This window comes from Pteropus medius, unplaced genomic scaffold (assembly GCF_902729225.1).
Source record: "Pteropus medius unplaced genomic scaffold, Ma_sr-lr_union100, whole genome shotgun sequence".
NCBI classification, from domain to species: Eukaryota; Metazoa; Chordata; class Mammalia; order Chiroptera; family Pteropodidae; genus Pteropus; species Pteropus medius.
In genome coordinates, this window is record NW_024349800.1 from 29,940,562 (window position 1) to 29,958,776 (window position 18,215).

At 36.8% G+C, this 18,215-nt stretch overlaps 1 protein-coding gene, 1 long non-coding RNA gene and 1 pseudogene across 7 annotated transcripts in view; 1 reads left to right on the top strand and 2 right to left on the bottom strand.

Annotated features, from left to right (window-relative positions):
• Window positions 1-2,851, top strand: part of LOC120621644 (uncharacterized) — a 14,453-nt gene extending 11,602 nt beyond the window's left edge. The window contains exon 3 of the long non-coding RNA XR_005658227.1: window positions 2,840-2,851. This is a non-coding gene — a long non-coding RNA (uncharacterized LOC120621644). The remainder of the gene's footprint in view (window positions 1-2,839) is intronic.
• The window catches only part of EML6 (EMAP like 6), a 232,732-nt gene that overhangs the window by 168,200 nt on the left and 46,317 nt on the right, over window positions 1-18,215 (bottom strand). The window lies entirely within an intron of this gene.
• Window positions 12,693-12,811, bottom strand: LOC120622440 (uncharacterized; annotated as a pseudogene).

Genomic DNA, 18,215 nt, shown 5'->3' on the forward strand with positions numbered 1-18,215 from the left:
CTGGAGAGTTATCAATCACAAATTGATGAGAGAGAGAAAGAGAGAGAGGGAGGGAGGGAGGGAGACAGGGAGGGAGGGAGGGAAAGAAGCTGCAAGTGAGCTTCTATGGAGAGTGTAATGCTGGGAACAGGAGTCTGGGTAGCAGATTTTCACTTCCTAAAAGTATTTCCTCTTCTGGAAAAATAGACTTAATAAAGCTGTGCCATGGAGACCCAAATCCAGCTGCTCAGAGGGTACATTAGTGAATCGTAGATATGACTGATTGAGAAAGTGAAGTGCTATACACCGTTATTATTCTTTCCAAGTCAGTAAAATAAATAGTTCTATTAGTGCTATTGAAACTGTACATTTATCTAATTAGAATGACTCAGGTCCTTTGCTTTTCACATAAAAAAAAAATACCTCTATAAATTAATGTCAAAATAGATATCTCATTAATAGATCTAGAAAAACATATCAGAATGATACTGCATTAATTCATAATCATGACTAAAATTCACTGCAAATCACTGATTGACTTATGAATGAAAAAATGTACTTAGAAGTAAAAAACATGAGAATATAATATGGTATGCCTATCTTACAACAATGAAAATATGTTGGGATAAAGCTAGTTTCAAATATCTTTCTAGAACTTGTTTGCCAATGTCAAAAAGCACAGAGCTGACATTCCCCAGCAACAGTGCCTGTGAAGTGGCATGACTTCATGGCAGTTAACCTATCTCTATGGCTGCACCCACTTGCTCTGCCACTCTTCCCAAATTTCTTTCCTTCTAAGGTTCTAAAATAGGCTATTTACTCCAACATGTATTATGTAGTCTATCTAAAATGTTATTCACTCCTGGCTCTCTCTACATCAGTCTCTTTCTCCAATGTTCCAGGAAAAGTCAAGTAAAATTATTTTGAGCACTCACTAGGTGCAGGGAGGTTATAAGTGAGTGCAGGTATAAAGTTAGTTACGGAACCTGCTTCTAAGGCACTTATAATCCAGTGAGAAAGACAGGCATGTAAATAACTGCATAAGATAGGGTAGGTTATGCTGCAGGAAACAAGAACCCCACAGTCTCAGTAGCTTATTCCTTCTTCATGTTACATGGCTGTTGTGATTCTGCAGAGGGGCTTTCTCAGGGACCGAGGCTGGCAGAGTGGTTACTATCTTGAATGTGCCAAAGGAAAACAAACATGGTGAAGTATGCACTGGCTTCTGAAGCTTAAGCAACACATGCTACTTCTAGTACTCATATTTCATTGGCTAATGCAAATCACAGGGCCGCATCTAACTGTAAGTGGGTGGTGACATGCAATCCCACCATGTGCCAGGAAGGAGAGAGCATTAGAATATCTGCAGATAACCTTAATGGCAACACAAGACCCAATTACCGTATAATAAAAGGAAATGACAAGAACCAATTACCATATAATAAAAGGAACAATAATCAAAGTGCCAATGGTGCTGCAGAATAAAAAGATGATTAAATGTGACTGAGACACAGGGGTCTTCAAGACCAGTGGCACCTGAGCTGGACCTAGAAGGGTTATACTAGGTGAGGGTTGTGGGGTAGGAAGACAGTCTAGGCTGAGGAACAAGGTAAGCAAAGGTGCTGAGGCATGTACCTGCAGGGGGTGTCCAGAGTGTCCAGGAGCTATGCAGAAAGTCCAGAAGGAATACAGGACAAAGAGGAAGCCGAATGGTCAAAATCATGCTGGGCATAAACACTACACTGACAAATTTCAATTTAGAAAGCAGGAGGCCACTAAAAATATGTTTTGTGTATAAATAACAACATTTAAGCAATTCAATAATTTTTTGAGTGATGTTATCTATATTTAAGCCTCACATCAATTCTTACAAGGTGCAGTGTTGATATATCCACTATATGAAGAAATGGAGGCCTAGATCACAGCACAGAGAGAGAGAGGACTTAAATTCAAATCTCATGCTATATTCACTAAGTCACATTACCAAACACGACTCAAACTCATGCATTCATTCATTCATTCACTCATTCAACAAATATTTCCTGAATGCTACTGTGGTAGGTGCTGGGGATATACTGATGAATAATATAGTCTGTAATCTAATGTGATTTCAAGTATCCTTAAGGCAACAGACAAGCATAAAAATACAATGAGTTTGGGGATGCATGTATCAAAGAATAAGCACAGGAAAGTGGAGAAGCAAGAGAGGGGACGCTGGGACCTTTCAGAAAGCTACTGGGAAATGCGAAGTTGCTGTTTGACAGGCACCAATTTCCAGTTATGCCAGATAAATAAGTTCTTAGAGATGATCTGCTGTACAACATCATGCCTATAGTTACCTGTACACTGTATTATACACTTGTGAACAGAGTAGATCTCATGTTCAGTGTTCTTACTACAATTTTTAAAAAAGAAAAGAAAGCTATTAGGAAGCCACTGAATCAGAGCAGTGTTAGAAGGGATGCAAAGGAGGAGATGGATAGGGAGGTTGACCAAGGAGATGGGACCAGCCAACTAACAGGATAGTGAGAGGAGTAGATGGGGCAGGGGACTGCTTCCAGGGTGGGACTGAGAAGGAATGAAGGGAGGGAAACCAGCGGGGAGAGGAGATGAACTGCAGGCTCAGTGAGGGCGGAGACTATGCCTCTTGTGTTCACGGTGCCTGAAACACAGGACGGTCTAATGAATACTTCCATTTTGGATACACTGAGTTTTCGGCAGCTTCAGATGTCGAGTGGTGGGTTGGAAATTTTGGTCTGGTACCCTGGAGGGAGGACAGGCTGAAGACATGGATTTGGAAGTTTCACAATTAAGATCACCTCAGTGCCAAAGTCAAACGGTAAGTTTTCATTCTCATCAGCCTCACCTTCCTGGGTTTAGTACTCGCAGAGACCTCGACCTTCCTGAGTTTGCTTCTCTCCTTTGTGGTCATCTCCAAAATATCCTCTTCAGTTATTCCATATCAAATATTCTTCTCCTGATTGTAGAAGACCCTAGGGTGCTGTTTTTTTCCACCCACACACTGACGCATTCTGGTTCCAGAGCAGGTTCTTCCTCATTAAGCCAAGATATTTCTACCTCATGTAATAAAGAAAACTAAAATAAACTATATGTATTTAGTACTTCTTTTGGGAACAGACATCAGATGCTTATATACCTAAATAAACTCACAGAGATCAAGCTCTAATGTACATAAAAAAGATTATGCAGAATTAGTATAAATAATTTTAAATATTTGACATTATTTTAATTTCACCATCAAAGAATACGATCAGATTTCAAATTCTAAAGTGTACAGTTTGGAAATAATCATTTCTTGGGATGTGGCAAAGCACTGCCACTTACTTGTGGTAGGGAAGGCTGTGGGCGGAGAGGTGTGGACTGGCCTGGGATTTCACTGAGAAGTGCCAGAACCTGTGTAGACATGGCTGCAGAGGCTTGCAGGGGACAGGCAGGCAGGCAAAGAAGAGAAAATCCAGGTTCCCTGGGAGCTGTGGTCTGGTAGGTGGGAAAACATGAATGGCCAGGCATGATGCTGCAGAATCAGGGCAGACAGACAGGGCTGAGGAAGAATGAGCTGTGCTTAGCAAGGCCCCAGGCACTAGATGAGGCACAGGAGCAAGGCTCTGGCATTGCAGATGGTAACTAATAAGAGCGTGACAAAACTCCAAGTCTCCAGAGACCCTGGGAAGCATTAAGGGAAATTAAAATGGAATGCACAATAGCAACCTCAATCCACATGCACAGAAGTAGAGAATAATGGATGAGCCCATAGGCAAGGGGTTCAGGAAGGGGCTAGAACTAGCTGCATTCGGTTTGTCTCAGGAGCTAAGCCAGAACATCCTCTCTGCAGTTAGAAGATGCAATGGACTTAGATATGGGCTGTGACATGGGTACTGTAAAGGCAGGGGGAAAGAAGGGCTGACAGGAACTTACAGGAGGATGGTTTTAGATGACTGAACCAAAGTTAACTCAATTTAGAACTGAACTCAAGATATTCTTTTAAAATTAAATCTAAAAATTAATGTTAATGGCAAAGATCACTCATTTATTACACATAGAATTTTCATGATATATAAAGTCTAATATTGGGCCATGTTTCTTATTCACTGCATTTCTCCAAAAAGTGCATTCTCTTTCATGATTCCATTTGCAGAAAAAGTAAGAGTCCTACATAATTATCAAACAAATTTTTTTTTCACTCACTTGGGTTTTATCTGAATTGCTAATTTAAATAGGGAAAAAAGCCTATTTTTTTCTCATCTCAGTAGTGTCCAGGGAATAGATGAATATCCCTTAAAGAATGAATGAACAGACCTATCAGAAAAACCAAAAAGCTCTCAAAAGCTATAAAATTTCAGAGCTACCTAAATATTAAATCCTGGCAGACAAAAATAATTGAAAATATAGGAACATATTACCCTTAAAATGGCTTCTGAAAATTATATCAAAAACAAGTGGAAAGGAAGTAACAAAGAGCAGAAATCAATGAAATAGAAAAATGAAAAATGACATAGAAAATTAACAGGCCAAGAGCTGGTTCTTTAAAAGATTAATAAAAATGATAAGCCACCAGAAATACTGGCTTGAAAGAACAGAAATTATCAATATCAAAAAAAGAATATCACTACAGATCTTATAGACAAAAAAGAATAAAAGGAAATATGAAAAACAATATTATAACAATAAATTCACTAACTTAGATGAAATGGATGAATTGCTTGAAAAACATAAATTACCATAATTCTGAGAGAGGAGAGGGAGAGGTAGACAGATAGACAGAGAGACATCTGGATAGCCTTATTTATACTAAATTGAATTCATAATCAAAAACTTTCCTACAAAGAAAACTCGAAGCCCAGATGGTTTCATTGGTGAACTGCAACCAAAACTGACCAATTCAATGCAATCTTAATTAAACTCCCAACAGGCTATTTTATAGAATGAACAAGCTAATTCAAACTTTTATCTGGAAATGTAATGATACTAGAATAGCCAAAACAATCTTGAAATAATGTCAATCTTACACATGACTATTCATATCGCTAAAGGTGAAAGAGGGTTAGAGAGAAGTCTTCATGCCAGACCATATTAATTCTCTCTTCTTTGAACTCCTTCTGTTCTGATTGTTCTACACTAGCCCCTTATTTCTCAAAGTGTGGTCCTCAGACCAACAGTATTCAAAAGCCCCACCTCAGAACTACAAGATCAGAGCTACCTTTTAAAGATTCCCCCTATAATGCAGAAATAAATAGATACATACATATAAAATAAAATAAAAACATCTCCCTTGTGACTCGAGCTTCAGAGTGAGAAGCATTACAAGCAAGAAGCACTGGTCTGAATCACTTACTCCTGCCCTTAATTGTTATGGCCTGGCAGTGCTCTAAAATGGTTTGTTCTACATGTTCACCTCATGTAACCACAACAGAACCGAAATTTTCTTCTAAGTTAAAATCTTAGTGTTGATCCCTAAAACTTTTACTGGATGCCTAGTATGCTTAAATCCCTGTTACACTAAGTCATTTGGTGCTAAGCCAATGGTGGCCGCTATAATGTGTATGTGCACATGTTTAATATAGTCCATTTTTATTATAAAATGATTAAATCTTCCTTTAAAATAGTGAATACTTCAAGTATATTTAAAATAGGATTTGATTTACACAAAAAGTTACCTAAATCAAAACAAAACCCTCAATTTAGTCAAATGCTCTCTAAAAAAGGCACAAATTACATAAATGTGAATGCCACCTCAAGTGAGAATATTTTATTTCTCCTTTAAGAAATAGATTCTCTAAAGAAATAGGTCATTTAGCTTCTTTACGCTCCTATTGTGTTATTCTGAGTATAATAAGTAAAGACTGAATAGAATAGGGAAATTCAGAAGGAGATAGTTTCCCTCTCATCAGTCAATTTTAGAATCCATTAATCAGACTGATTCCCAAAGGGATTTCTTTTGGTTAAAATTAGAGATGTAGAGATGTCATACACAGATATATGATACACTAGAAATTTTATTTATACAGTAGATGAGCTTGTATCATTCTTGCCTTTTCTTTTTTAGAATCTTTTGAAATCTTTTTCTCCTTAAATTTTCTCACATAAAAGATTATAGTTTTATGTATATAATTTACATAGTATTAAATTTTTAATAAATTTACATAACAAGAGTATCTCATCTAGATTTTGGAGCTAGCTTTTTAATGCTAACAATTGTAACCCACTGATAAGTATGTCCATGAAACAGAAATTATGTAAATTCCACACACAAAAAAATCATCTTCTTCTGAAGCCAAATGAGCAACATTCATCTTCCCACTCCCATTCCCTCTCTCACTCCAGGAAATACGAGGTAAATATGTGTTGGATGAGATTCAGGATACTAATCTTGTACCTACCTGCAGGAGGCTTACAACCTGGTTGAAGGAGGAAAACCAACCCAGAGAAATACATGGCAAACAATGTCAAATAGTAGAATGACACGGTAAACTTCCAGGGTAAAGGCTATAAATGAGGCAGGGGTTTAAAGGGGAGCAGGTCTGTGGGAGCTTGTGTGGTCAAAGAAGAATTAAACGAATCAGCATCCTGAAATGTTTAGTTGCTGTCTTACCAACAGGACCAGTCCTGGTGCCAGAACCTATCGAAGCTATAAATTCATCTCCAGTGACCCTCCTCCAGGCATTTACTAAACATGACAAATATGACACTTGTCATGTAAGAATGCTTAGAACCTTTTTACTTTAAAGTTAATCCCTGAGCTCACTAAGCACTTCTAGATGACCTAGACTGTACTGCACTCAAAAAAAAGAGGCATTATGCTGGGGCTGTTAGACACTAAGAAGCTTTTATAAGGAAAACATTAAGCAAACAGAATCCCTAATGAGGCATCTGGACCTATCAATTGAAGGAACTCAGAGGGGCATAATGGGAGGGCCGGAAGTTAGGGGAACTGAGTTGACTCTTGCCCTCCTCCCATTCCTCAAGCACACACTCCCAGATGTTTCTGCCAGAGAAGAGGACTGAGAACTGATGTCTTAATAATGAAACCACATGGTCAACAAGTTGTCAAATTAAGACTTTAGCTATGAAAAATTTGTATGAAATAGGATAATGATCTTCAGGCACAGAGAAAGAGGGGATAGATGCCATAATGCTGAACTGGTGTCTTTAATGTCTTTAAATGATCTATAGTAACAGGGTTTGAGTGGAGACGACTGGGCAGCACAGTGTAATTGCACAATGTGGAAGCAGAAAGGCTTCAGCTCCCCCACTGTGTGACCAAACTATAGTGCATGCTAGGTAACCTATCCTAGCCTTTTCATTTCTTTATCTGTGAAATGTAGGCACTACCAGGACTTTCTTCTTAGGGATGGGGGTTTATATATGATATATGGAATGTACTCAGTGCACTGCTGGGAAAGTAGAAAAAGCTCAGTAAGGGCCGGCATTTTTCATGTTTACTAGACCAGGAGAATCAAGGGGCTGACCAAAGAGCCACTTAGAGGAAACCAATGACGAGGACTGCTCCATTGACTGTAACGTAGTCTTTTCTCTCAGTGGAGAGGCAGAACTGTGTTCTGGGGTGGGAGGGTGTCGAGGGAGCAGAGAAGGGATAAGAACCAGACTTAGGCTGGCTATCAAGTCTGTATTCTAGGTAGCATAATAAGGGGAAGGGGCAGAGGTCCCACCACTGAAGCTGAGCCAATTCCTCTCAAAAGTGTCTCCCTGGAAGTCTATACCTATGCAGTTACCCAGTCACATCTGTCTCCAATGAAAGCTGGAAAATGCCATTTTTTTAGAGACACATTGCTTCCCTGAAAAAAAATTGGGATTCTGTTGCTAAGGAAAGGGAGGATAGATAGTTGGTAGACAAATAGCAGTCTCTTCCACAGTCCTCAAAATAATAGACTGTGTTGGATGTGTCTGAGGAAGTTCAACAGGACTTAGTGTTCGTAGTAATCATTTATCTCCCTTGAACTGCACAGAAAAAATAAATTTACTTAGATACGCTTTCATAATGGAAATGTTCTTTGAAATGAGGATTGTCGAAAGTAATTTTTATTTTATGCTGGGACCAAAAATCAATTTATAAATATTTACCTTGTGCTTTTTCAAGAAAACAAGGTTAACCTATGTTTTGTTACTGATCTTATGACTTGGTTCTCCTCTCCTCTCCTGCCCCTGAAGTGTTTAAAGATAAAAAAATTTAAATCAGCATTTAAAAAAACCCAGATGCCATACTTTAAATATCGTTTATATCTTGAGTGATTTTTTTCCTGTTTATAACTCCTACAATTTACTTCAGTTGTCTAGCAACAACAACAAAAAATAACTTTCCAATAATCTCTGTGTCCTAATAACATATCTTTTAAAAATACTCTAAATTTTGATCTCTTTAAAGTATAAACTCCTTGTGAACAATGTCTTATATTTCTATAACATCTATATTTCTATTTTATTCCAAAGTACTCATAGACTATTAGGTATAAATAATATTGCAATAAATATTTGAAATATTCTTTCTTTTCCAGATTCTTTTAACAGTAATTTTTTTTAAAAAAATTGAACTATAATTTACATAAAAGAAAATTCACCCTTTCTAATGTATAGTCCTGTAATCATGTAACCACCACCATGCAATCGAGGTATACAACAGCTCTATCACCCTTCACAGTTCTATCTGTGCCCCCTTTTAGTCAACCTCTCCCCTTGTATTTGGCAATTACAAATATAATTATTATAAACATTGTGGGTAGTTTTTCTTATGTGAACATAAGTTTTCATTTCACTTACATAAATATCTAGGAGTAGGACTGTTGGGTCACCAGGTAATTACCCAAAGCCCCAAATCAATAGTTAGCTTAGATATCAAGTTTTATTAAGCATTTTGACAGTGATCCCCAAAGACCTGCATAATAACTAACCAAAAAGAGGAATTGGCACCAATACTCTAAGAGACAGCCCAAGGGATATTAATAAAGTAGGCTAGAAGTGAAGAGACAAATGTATCAAGATCCCTATATCACTGCGCCCAACATCACAGAAATAAGAGGAAATATTAGATGTTGAAAAGATTCAGGAAATAAATGGTTTTCAGATTAATGTTTTTCCATTGCTGCTGAAACTTATACTTCCTTCTATTACTACTCCTACAAATCACATTTTTGAATTTTAAGAAGATTGTTTAAGAGAATGGGGATGACTTTGGGAGGTCCTGGTGCATTCTGAAGTCTGTGTATGTGGAAGGTTCTAAAGAAGAGCTCACTGTAACAAATGCTATAGTAAAGTTTAAAGAGATCTGTGGGGTTTTCTGACTCGAACAAGACATATTACTCCTTCACAGAATCAGAGCTAAAAGGAAACTCAAATATAATTTCACTCCACATTCTCAATTCACAGATTAAAGGAAAGCAAATTTAGAGAGGAGAAATGACTTGCTTGAGGGCACAAACTACTTCACGGTAGAATTCAGAACTGGACTTCACAAGGAGAAAGCAAATACAGGGATGAATATTATTGAATCTCTAATATAATTGTGTTATATAATTCTTCAATTCTTATTGGCTCCAGCGCACGAGCTAACATCACATGTAATGTTTGCTTTACCAGGGACATAAATGGAGAGGAACAAAAAGGGTATCTGTGTAGCTTTTTATTCGTTTAAGGCAAATAGTTTATTACAGTATCTCAGCAATTCTTCCTTCTAATTATATAATGCACCAAGTGAAACTAGATGTGGGGACAAACTGATCAACTGCAGGGTTCATATTGTAGAACTCTACCAATGATGAATACTCTTGTATCACAGGTACAAAAAGGGAGGGAGCACTGCTGGATTTCTTCGATTTTGAAGGTACACAGATTTCAGTTAAAAAAAAAAAAAATTAGGACTCATTCTCATCTTGATGAAATCCCTACTTGGACAGAATGTAAGTACCTCTCCAATAAACTATCTTGAAAAGGGACAAGAAAAAGACTCACTTGAACGAGCACGCCAATAGGACTATAGGTGAGACTATAACTTCTTGTCTTCGTCTGCTCAAGTTGCTATAACAGAATAGCATAGACTGGGAAGCTCATAAACAACAATAATTTATTTCTCACAGTTCTGGAGGTTGGGAAGTCAAGATTGGGCAATAGCAAATTCAGTATCTGCAAAGGCTCATTTCCTGGTTCAGTATCTTGAGAAGAATCCCAAATAATGTATAAGTCACCTACAAAGTTTTCATTATTTAAAAATAATATGATACAAATGTGTATATAGCTTTGCAAAAATGAGGTAAACACATACACACACATACACATCCTGAAGCTTTTTTTAACTTATGTACACAGAGCCAAAGAAATGAATTAATATTCGTAGCTATTCTGTGTTCTAAAGCTCTCATTGTACTTATTGATCTAATATCTAGGTAGAAGAAGCTCTGGTAATGAACAGCGTGTGTGTTAGAGTTAAGTAGATCTGGGTTCAAATTCCTTCTCTACTACTTACTAGTTACAGGCCAATGTCTCGACTGTTAGTTTGCTCATCTGTAAAATGGGAATACTATTAACTGCCCTTCAGGTTGTTGTTAGGATTGAATTAAATAAGAAATAGTCTGCAAAGAACTCAAGACAGTATCTGAAACATAATAGAAGAAAACCCAATGCAAAGACTAAGATATAATATTGGGCAGGCCGGTTACATTTAGCTCATGTCTATTTTGAAAGCACATTCCTTCTAAAGTTCACCATTACCACCAGCTAAAAATAAATTTTTTTGTTTTGTTTAAATAAGTGTCATCTAAAAGCTATTGAAATAATAGGAATCAGGCAGAAAGGGAACATATTACATATGAATGGAAAAAGATAACAGATGATAAATATAAGAAAGAGAATAGAGAGCAAAAAGATAGCAAACCTACCTAGTTTTGTTAAGAAATGTAGGTAAGTGGTAAAGGAGAGAGAAGAAAAAGCCAGCGTTGCTAACCACATTGTTATAGGTACTTAGCATTAAGTCTGTGCAACTCCAGCCAGCCAGAAATGACCATCATTTTCACTGGCTCCATGAAAAACAGAGACTAACAGAAATATATTAAAACTTCAGGAGAAATGAATTTTCAACTTCTGAAACAGATGTTTCAAAAAGTTAGGTCCTCTTTTAAAAAGCCGATTAATGTTCCTCCCACTTCGTAACCAAACGAAGACAGGAACAACACCTTGGGAATCCCCAATATCCTGGTTGATCCATCTACCTACCAGTCTGATACTCAACAAATTAATAAAATCAGCCAAATAACCAGATATCTTTGTGAAAAATTTTGTTTGATCATCTTACTAAATTCCAAGAACATTTGAACAAATTCCATTTAAACACACAAGCTACCTTGGACAGGTGAAGCAAACCTTCTCCTGTGAAACTTGAATCGAGGGACCTCAAGAAAGCCCCCAGGACAAAGAACATCTCCATACATATGACTCTAAGTTCCCCATCAGCAAGCTACTCCACTTTATTATTAAAGATTACATTCAATTCCATAAGCGTTCATTAGTTATTGAATGACTATTATCTACTATTTATAGATCAATTACTATGTACTATCTTATATATGATCTCTTTTAATCTTCAAGAACAATCCAGTGGGGTAAGTATCCTTATCCCACAAGCATACGGGTACTCAGAAAGGTTAAGGAACTTGCCTAAGGTCACACGGCCTGTACATGGCAGAGCCAAGATTCAGATTCAGATTCAGGCCTGTATAACTTCAAAGTCTTCACAATCCTCTGGTTTCCTTTTAAAATATAAATATTCTTGAAATTCTCATAAAAACCTGACATCTAGGTACAAATAAAATTCGTCTCTCTTACTGACAAGGCCCAGGCCATGGGAGAGCCAAGTTTTTATATGAAAGTCAGCTTATTGATGAGAAAATGAGAGCATTTGGTCAGTTTGAGCACTCCAGCACCTGAACTCTGTCCTCCAATGCCCCTTCCCCCCAGTCCACCATCCCTGACCTCTTGGAACCCTGCTGAGTCTCCCTAGGTGCTGCCTGCCTTAGAGACAAGGTAAAATCTTACCAAAGGCATTTTATCTTATAAGAGGAACTTGTCTTCTCCTGTCCCACCTCTACCTGCCCCACTGTGCCCCGACCCATAATCAAAGTCAGATCCCAGTTGCCCTGGGGGCCAAAGAAAAAGTCAAACCAGAGAGAAACTGGCTTACACACCAAAAAAAAAAAAAAAAAAAAAAAAGGCAATATTTTGCCAACTTATCAACTTCTATAAGTTTGGCCATTATAAACTTAGAGAACATGTGTGGGAAAGGAAGAACATAATTTTAACTTATGCTTTATAGATCAGCTGTCTAAAAGTGTTTCTGGATCCAATATGGAAGTTCAAGCAACTGGGAGTAACTCTAATTGTTTGCTCCATTTCTTCACTGAAATTTGGACTCAATGGTTACCTACACTATTTGCCAGAAACTCCTTAATATAATGGAGAGAAAGGAATCCCAGGACTGAGATGTGTGTTGTGAGTTTTATTTTGTGCAAACTGTCCCCTGAGAGGGCACAGCAGACTCTTCTTTCACCACACACACTATAGGGGCAGATAGGGACACAGTACAGCACCTGAGTGGGAGAGCCCAGTGTGGCTGGGCACTGCTCTGAGTTACGTGGTCTCTGGTTCTCCCAGAGATCAGATGAACATCCCAATACCTTCCCCCCACCCCCCGCCACCTACAGCATCTGGTATTCTCAGGTGGTCTCCCATCCAAGCAGTAACCAGGCCCGACCTTGCTTAGCTTCCGAGATCAAATGAGATCGGGCACGTTCAGGGTGGCACAGCTGTAGACTATCCCAATACCTTTCAATAAATTTCTTTTCTGCTTTTCCTACATAGAGTAGATTCTTTTTACTGCCAAGAACTGAGACCTCAGCCCAGGGCATTCTCTACTGCCCTAGGATGACTAAGACAAAAGCAGCTAAGGAGAGCTAGAAGAAGAGACTTAAAGAAGGACTAGCTCTCCTTAAGGACAGAGCAGACAGATTTTCTAAGGAAAGGAGACTCTCAAGGAAGAAGCAGAAGAGCCACAGGTCCAGCCATCTCATCCTCTCTATTGCCAAGCATGGGACATCTCAAATTGATTATACCAGAGAAAACAAAAAGCTCTCTACAATGAACACTCTCAGTTAACTCCTTTACTGAGGCACTCTGGACAGCCAGCCCACCCGTCACCCCTAACGACACCAGCACTCTGCCTGCTGCAGGAGCCCATCGGCTCTGCTCTTCTATTGGTGCTCCTAGTCAAAACCACTCGGCTTCTTCCTGGGAGCAACTGACTTATTTGGACTAATAGTTGTATAAGGCCAAAGCTCTTTTAATATTCATTATTGTTCTTTGTCACCTTCTGTAATAAGACAGAGGATTATTAACCAAGATTTTTGCTCTGCTTCTCCTGAGAGAAAAACAGTTAAAGCTGGAAACCAGGCTATACTTCCCACCACCCAGCAGGGAGTTCGTGAGTCAGGAGAGATTTGCAGGGAAGAGAAAATAAAGAAAGAAAAAGAAGATAGAGTAGAGAGAGGGAGGATGAGAGAGAGGGAGAGACAAAGAGGGAAGGAGACAAAGGGAGGGAGGAAAGGCGGGGAGGGAAGGGGAGGAAAAGGGAGAGAGGGAGAGGGAGAGGAGGGAGGGACAGAGGGGGAGAAAGAAAGAGAGAGAGAATGAATATAATAGGAATGAACATGAATGGTGAACAAAGAGGATCAAGTCTGGGGAAGAACTTGGGCAGATGGAAGAATGAACTAGAATTTTAGGATATTTTGCTCAATGACATGCTGTGTCAAACTGGGTGCAACCTCTTTAAGGAAAGCTATAAACAGGATTTATGTTATTCTGAAAGGCCTCCAGATTGGATTTGGTGTTGCAGGGGTGGTAGGAGGGAGGAAGTTTAGACAGGCAGAGTGTACAGGTAATTTTCAAGTCCAACAATTCTCAGTTTACACCTCCAATGGCTTCTTTTTACAAATGACACAATAATGTGCAACAATCCTATACAACAATTTAGTCATCTTAATTGTGATGGTGCAAAACACATAAATTGAGGTAAAATCAATACAAAATCATAGAAGATTAAAATTTCATAATACTTCATCCCTTTATGTTCTTAGTCTTTAAATTAAATTAAAATAACATTATATGGCATTTATGTCTCACTATGAGACACTTAAGAATAGAACTTGTCTTTGCAAACAAATTAAACTAACTTCTTCACCCAGCCCAACATCTGTGTGTTACCCCTGGTGCAGTGCTCTCTCAAAGATCGGTTCTCCTCCCGCCCATCACGTTAAATGTCGCCTTATTCTCTGGTCCTCATCTGGAACAAGCAAAGACCTTGTGGTAAGGGGTGCCAGGTCACACATGCCCTGTTCTTCATTCCTCACTTTTGGTTAGGAAAGCTACCACCATCTTTGATGGAAGGGAGAAAATAGAATTTTGTCTTTGAGATGCTAAGCCATCCTGTTGTCTTCCATTTGACTTGACAAATACTAGAGCTAAAATAACCAAAAGCTCCAAGATTCTAATTCACCAGGACTCAGCAAGAGAGTTCCAGAAGCAATGATGAATGTGTAGTGAATTGGCACAGTAGTCTCCATATGTCCAAAGCACAACCAAGCACCAGGACAAGAAATAAATGGCAAAGATAGAGCAAAGGAAACAAATGGAAAGTTGAGAAACAGCCCAAATATAGACCTGGAGATATCTACATATAAATTATTATTTTATAAATTTTTATTTCATAGATGAATAATAAGAAAGGATTGTTTAAAATATTATGTGAAGCAGGGGGTGGAGGGTTAAAAAGCACCTATTCACTAAAATAAACTGCAGAGGAATCACAAAAGCTTAAATAAACACAGTAATTTAAATTATACACTGGCAAAAATGCAGCATATAAGACATATACAAGGATGATAACTTTCTCAGCTTTGAAGCAACAGACACCAAGAAAAAGACCATAGTTTCAAAAATAAACACATTTAAAATTTTACACAGCAGAATAAGAACAAAATCAAAATTGAAAGGTTGCATTAAATGTAACCAATGTCAAAATATGTACTATATGAAGGAGTTTAGAATTTTAACTCAGGAATCCTATGGCCTGACTTCAAATTTCTAATTACTTCTCACTGGCTGGGTAATTCTGAGCAAGTTACTCTTCTTCTTTAAGCCTCAGTTTCCTCAAATGTAAAATGAAGACAAGAATTGCTAGCTCTTCTGTGAACTTTAGCACAATGCCTGGCACATGACAAAGGATTTAGGAAATGGCAGCTCTGAAGGTGACAATGCTGCTAGATAAACAATTCACCCAAGGAGGGGTCACAAAACTGAAGGCATTTTTATTCTCTATCAACAAAATTAAAGTATCTTTAAGTGCTATTTTATACTCCTAAATTGCAAAAAATATGTCGCCCAATATTGTTGGAAAAGCAGGGTTACACGTATTCACTATTGGTGGCACAGTAAAACATTCCCATGCTTTTAGAAATATGGTAATATGTAGCAAAATTTTGTTAGTATTTATACTCTTTTACATGGTAATTCTACTCATAAGTATTTATCTTAATTCAACATAAAAAAGATGGACACAAAAAGTGAACTGCTTGCTAATTGATTTAAAAATTTATAACCACACAAAGATCAAACATTAAATAAAGTTTAATAAATTATGGAACATAAACATGATATACTAGAATGTAGATATTTAAAATATTTTGCAATGTGAATTTATATATTCACATTAAATGAAAATAGCAGAAGATAAAATAGCATGTACAGTCTTAGTACAACTATATAATGATATATGCTAATACAGATAGTATTATGCAAAAAGAAAACTAGTAATTTTATAGAGTAGTGGAAAAATGAGTTCTTTTAATCTCATATTTAAAAGTCTTGCTTCCCAAAATCTATTTAAAAAAACAAAAACAAAAAAAACAAGCCTCTAAATTTTCAGCATATGTAATCCTGTCATAGTTGGGTCAAGCTGGCCTCAATTCATTATAAACTGCAGCAAACTTTATGGACATTTCTTCTGTGCAACATCTGATATCTACGTTCAACTATATTTTAAAAATTACATTGAAAAGTGGTATATGTTTCTATTTCACCTCCTTATCTAGTTAGATAAGCTCCTAAAATCAAATGTAATTTTGTTCTAGATGTGGGAAAGGATTTGACACACCGGGTACAAATGGACCACGTGGTAACACAGAAAACTATTTATGATGTTCTCAGGATTATTAAAAAGATTAACTAATTAAAGATTTTAAAGTACAAATTAAAAATATAGACTTAAGCTTGGTTTTTGCTTGCACAGTGTTTCATTACAAAGTTATATAACATCCATAACAATAAAAAAGAAATCTACATACACATCAATTGCCATGGAATAGGAATAATTTTTTATTTCATGAGACAAGATACAAGGTCAGTGAGTGACATTCCCCAGGCATTGTAATAAAACTTTTTCCCTGTAGGATGTAATGTACTATGATATGACTTTTATTACTTGGTATTTATTGATTGACATTATGCATGTATACATACATAAATATATTAACTTTCCCATCATGTACAATAATTTACAGGGACAAAGTTAATAATCACTGACAGCAATAAAACATCTATCATTTACTGAGCTTTTTCTAGCACTGGGCAGGATGCTAAACTCTTTACACGAATTATTTCATTGAACCATCCCAGCAGCCCCAAGTCAGGTGCTACCCTCATCTTCTCTTTACTAATGAGACATATGGGGCTCACCATATAGGTTACACAATAGACAGGTGTTGGTGCAGCTCTGAAATACAATATTGTCTGACCCCACAGTTATTAATTTTTATGCTTATATTCAATACATAGACTTCCAGAAGAAGAATGTGAAAATGCATTTTAGAACAACTTCAAACCTAGGATGCAATGAGATTTTTTAAAATTATCACCCAACTAACTGAAAAATTCAGTGAATCAGAACTCCCTAATAACCTCTGCAAACAATCTCGATAGAGGAGGTTATGGCCTTTAATCAAGAAGTCAGGGATTTACAAAATGGAGTGGCAGTTGGGATGAGCAACGAATAAAGGTAAGAATACTGAGGCATCTTTGAGAAGATAAGAAGACAGAACTTAGTAAAAAAAAGAAAATTCAAGTTGACTCAGTGGAGTTATTTATAACTCCTTATGATTTGATTAGATACGTTCATTATACTCGTTACAAAGAGAGCTGAGAAGCCAAAAAAGTATCTTGAAGACCAAAATCATTAACAAATAACTATTTCATATATCTTAGTTGGACTCTAGAAGCAAGAAGAACTGGGCCTTAAAAGAAAGGCCTTAAATTTAATCAAGACAAATAAAATAATCATGGTTTAGAAAAATCATGTCATTTAATTTCCCTGAGAAATCTTTCTAATATTTCAAAATATTATGTCAATTACTCTAAAATCTAATTTGTTATCATGCTTCCCAATATATAAACTTGACAAAATAATATTTCACAAGAAATAAAATTACATTTTGTAAACATTTTTACGGATTTTGTTTAATGTTAGGGAAATACCAAGAGAAAGGAACTAACCACCAAGTAAGGTTAGCAATAAAGGAGTATTTAATATTTGAGGTAAATTTTAATGTAAATGCAGAAAGATGCTTATATAACTTAGTGAAAGCATAGTCTTATTTTAAATGTTTTGTTATTTTATGCCTAATTTCTATACAATATAGAATGCAAGCTGGTTGGCATAAAATACATAAATATTCACACATACTATAATTAAAAGTAGCAAAGATAACTCGATATGAACCAATTTTTAAAATTTAAAAATGTATTTGTAAATTTATACACATACTTCGCTATAACATACTAACTTGTATGCTTTTTAGTATTAGATATAAGCTTTTAAACATATTTAGGATTCTCTAACTTCAACTATTAATCAGTACTGTCTAGATAGATTTATATTTCAAAATTTTTACCAGTAGAGAAAAACTGCCATAAATTGGACAAGTATCTCAGACATTTAGTTTAAGCATGGTGGTTAACTTTTAATGTCTGTGTGAGCCAACTATATGAAAATTTAAATGCTTCCCATCCCACAGCCACAAGCTACATCTTCTTACCTAAAGCATGTTTATCAAAATCTCCTGTCATTCACTGGCCACCGAAGGGCCTAACAAGAATGTGAATGGGTAGCT